The sequence below is a fragment of the Mandrillus leucophaeus genome, unplaced genomic scaffold (assembly GCF_000951045.1).
Source record: "Mandrillus leucophaeus isolate KB7577 unplaced genomic scaffold, Mleu.le_1.0 Scaffold460, whole genome shotgun sequence".
NCBI classification, from domain to species: Eukaryota; Metazoa; Chordata; class Mammalia; order Primates; family Cercopithecidae; genus Mandrillus; species Mandrillus leucophaeus.
Window position 1 is genome coordinate 114,012 of NW_012104921.1, and position 4,210 is coordinate 118,221.

At 38.3% G+C, this 4,210-nt stretch overlaps 1 protein-coding gene across 1 annotated transcript in view; it reads left to right on the forward strand.

Moving 5' to 3' along the window:
• The window catches only part of DTD2 (D-tyrosyl-tRNA deacylase 2 (putative)), a 37,783-nt gene that overhangs the window by 20,984 nt on the left and 12,589 nt on the right, over positions 1-4,210 (forward strand). The window contains exon 4 of the mRNA XM_011994772.1: positions 1,866-1,910. The gene's annotated coding sequence lies outside the window, so the exon portion shown is untranslated. The remainder of the gene's footprint in view (positions 1-1,865; positions 1,911-4,210) is intronic.

Genomic DNA, 4,210 nt, shown 5'->3' on the forward strand with positions numbered 1-4,210 from the left:
GCCCACTTTTTGATGGGGTTATTTGATTTTTTCTTGTAAATTTGTTTAAGTTCTTTGTAGATTCTGGATATTAGCCCGAAAAGCGCATTGTTAAACAAATTCATTCAAGATGTAAACAGTGATGAAGTCAGTGCCAATTAACAGAAAAATTGGATGCAATTGAATGTTTTCACAGCAGACAGGGAACTGGGATATTTGCAATAGTTAATAGTAGAGTTTCTTAATCATTTGTCCTGGGGTGGAGTGTCTCAAAGTGTGTCCTTGTACTGGAATCGCCTGTTAAGATGCAGTTTTCTGGGACCATCCCAAACATACTAAACTAGAATCTCAGCAGTTAAAATCTGTCTAGTCACCAGTCTCCCCACAAGATAATTCTTGTGTACACTGGAATCCCAGAACCACTGTTACCCAGAATGAAGCCCAGACTTCTAAAGCTCTTATCATGGTTTATAATCTGGCTCCAGCTCAACTTTCTAACCTTTTCTCCCACTACTCCCCTATAAAAATTTTCCAGTATAGCCCTATTTGTATTTTTCTTAGATCATACCCTTACCTAACTTGCCCTTTTCTCTACTCTAAATCCATCGTTACTCAGGCTCTTCTGACCCCATAGTAATTTCTGCTGCTGCTACCACCTTTGGCATTATGATTGTGCCACTCTTGATAGTTGTTATGTATTTTATAAGATTAAGTACTTTGGCTTTAATTTTTTATACTAATGTGTCGACTGCAAGAGAATAAATGATATCGGGCATTTAGAGAGTATAATGGTAGGCAGACATAGTACAGTGTGTTAATATACATAGTACAGTGTGTTTACACTGTATTATATCTGCCTACTATTATACTGTCTAAGCCCTGTCTCTACTAAAAATACAAAAATTAGACGGGATTGGTGGCAGGCGTCTATAATCCCAGCTACTTGGGAGGCTGAGGCAGGACAATCACTTGAACCTGGGAGGCAGAGGTTGCAGTGAGCCAAGGTGGTGCTACTGCACTCCAGCCTGGGCAACAGTGCAAAACTCTGTCTCAAAATAAGAAAAGAAAAGGAAAAACCTATATTTGAGTATTTTCATTATGCAAACTTTTTATGACACAAAAATATCTTTGTTTACAAATATGAATTTTGATGAAACAAGCTTTATTAAAACCCTTCTATATTTAATCACAAAATAAAGCAGTTCTGTGGGATACATCACAAAGAGCCAACTTTGAGATAAATATGACCCTACTTCTTTTTACTGGACTTTTCCATGTGAATGAATTCTTCACACTGGGTTAGTCAGCATTTTTCTCTTAAGAAGCTTAATAAAATTTGACCTATTACATCAGCCTTTTATCTGAATGCGAAAAGAAGAATTTATGTGGAGAATGCACCACACCCTGTATAACAGTATCTGAGAACCATTAGCTATTATTGCCATAAACATTTGAGGTTGAAAAAGTAATCGTGGGCTTTTTTTTTTTTTTTTAAAGGGAAGGTATGGAGTTTTTTTAGAAAATGTCTGATCATACTAGCAAAAATGTAACCCTTGGCCCCAAATTTGAGAGACTGTTTACTTCAGCCTTGTACTAATGTAGATAGGCTAAGGCACACTTTCTATTCCTGGCATTCTTCTGATTTCCTTAGCAGCCCCAAGGTTGCTATGAGCAAACATGATCACCCTTAAAGTTTAGTTTGCGCAATGCCTGCACTATCTTTTCTTCTGATTACATTCTGAAAGGCCTCAGAGCTTTTCTTTCTTTTTTTTTTTTTTTTTTTTCTCTTTTGAGACACAGTCTCACTGTCACCTAGGCTGGAGTGATCTCAGTGTGATCTTGGCTCACTGCAACCTCTGCCTCCAGGGTTCATGCGATTCTCCTGCCTCAGCCTCCCAAGTAGCTGGGATTACAGGTGACCACCATCATGCCTGGCTAATTTGGCTTTTTTTGCTTTTTGTTTTTTTGTTTTTTTGAGACAGAGTCTCACTCTGTTGCCTAGCCTGGAGTGTAATGGTGTGATCTCGGCTCACTGCAACCTCCACCTCCCAAGTTCAAGTGATTCCCCTGCCTTAGCCTCCTGAGTAGTTGGGATTGCAGATATGGGCCACCATGCCTAGCTAATTTTTGTATTTTTTTAGTAGAGATGGGGTTTTAGCATGTTGGTCAGGCTGGTCTCAAACTCCTGATCTCATGATCCGACCACCTTGGCCTCCCAAAGTGCTGGGATTACAGGCATGAGCCACCGCGCCCGGCCTAATTTTGTATTTTTTGTAGACACAGGGTTTCTTTTTCTTTCTTTTCATTATTATTATTACACTTTACATTCTAGGGCATATGTGCACAACATGCAGGTTTGTTACATATGTATACATGTGCCATGTTGGTGTGCTGCACCCATTAACTTGTCATTTACATTAGGTATATCTCCTAATGCTATCCCTCCCACTTCCCCCCAACCCCATGACAGGCCCCAGTGTGTGATGTCCCCATTCTGAGACACGGGGTTTCACCATGTTGACCAGGCTGGTATCGAACTCTAGACCTCAAGTGATCCACCCCACCTCAGCCTCGCAAGTATTGGGATTACAAGCATGAGCCACCCCACCTGGCCACAGGGCTTTTGTTTCTTTTCATTATATACATATTTGCCTTTTAAAACCTGGATGTTGAAAATCTAACATTTGCTTAATACTGCATAATGGATACTTGCTTTCCACTTAAATGTTGTAGTCTTTATAATCTGCAGGTCAGCAGTGTAGCTGGGGGCTGTGTGAAATGTTTAAGATATGATCACTAGCGCCAAGGAGTTTACCATTTAGTAGGGGACACATTATCCACAAAAATGCACTAGGTAGCATGTGGTCTCTGATGTCTGGACAATGCTGTCAGTGAGTTTTATTAAAAAAATAGCTGCAGAAGGAGAAGACACTTTCGGCTGGCATAGGAAATCTTCCTTAAAAAATGCATTGCTGGCCAGGTGTGGTAATCCCAGCACTTTGGGAAGCCAAGGCAAGAGGATCACTTGAGCCCAGGAGTTCAAGACCAACCTGGGCAACACAGTGAGATCTTGTCTCAACAAAACAAACAAAAAACTGGATCTTTTATTTTATTTTTCTGTGTGTGAGTTTATGATCTTTGTTTTCTGTATTTCTTATAAAATAAGCAAGAGATATTAACATCAATCATTATAAAGAGCAATCAGAAAAGCCATAAGGTGTAGACTGGGAGAGAAGATAGTCACAGCTCCTGTGAGATTTACACCATATTAAATAGACTTTGATGAGATTGTGTTTTAGTCTTGGACATATCCCAAACTGGATCTTTTAAATTAGAAGGAATTGGTTAGACTTTAATTAGATGAACTGAAAAAATGTTTAGGTTTGTGTGCATTTGAACCACAGTTTCTTTTAATTCAACTAGTTTGTGAGTTGTTCATCAAAATAACCACATTCTTGTATCTCTTGAGTTTTCATTTGGTTTTTAAAGGCTGAACCAAAAAGCTTCAGGGTTTTCACACAGCCTTTTGCCATTTCATAGCTCCATGTTTCCTTGGTGATTCTAGTGTTCATCGTCTGCCAGGTCCACTTGGAGCTGTTGCCACTCTGCATTCCTCTTCCATTGTTGGTAATATCCTTTTTTTTTTTCCTTCTTATTTCCGTAAAGAAAGTGACTTATTTTCTCAGGGTTCTGAGTTGGCAGAAGTTACTGCAAGTATTAAATCTCTGTTCAATAGTGAAAGAGAGAGACCTGATAATCTTTAACCAATGATTAAATTTTGTGTCCTCAATCACGTTGGTGTTAGATCACTTTTTTCCCTCTATAAATCTGGGCTGAATTTTTGTTTCAAGATGTTTTCAGAATATTGTTGAAAATGTTACTCAGTACCCTTGCTATCATCTCATAAATAATATTGAGTGCCCATATGCTTCAACAAGATTTTTTTTTAAAAATCTCTTTCCCCCCAGTGGTGATATAAATTTGCTATTTGCTAGACTTTTCTGAAAATTTTATCAGCATGTTCTATTTTACTGAAGTCATATGACCAGAAAGTGTTCATCATTATATGGCCCACAGATTTGTGTTTATCCTAAAATACGTATAGGATTATCATGATACCATATTAATTCCCACATTTTCCCCTTATATTTTAATTTAGAAACAGGAAAGAGAAATTTTGCAAGCATTTCAATACTGAACCACTGCTACTCAGTTTGATAAATATTTGCAA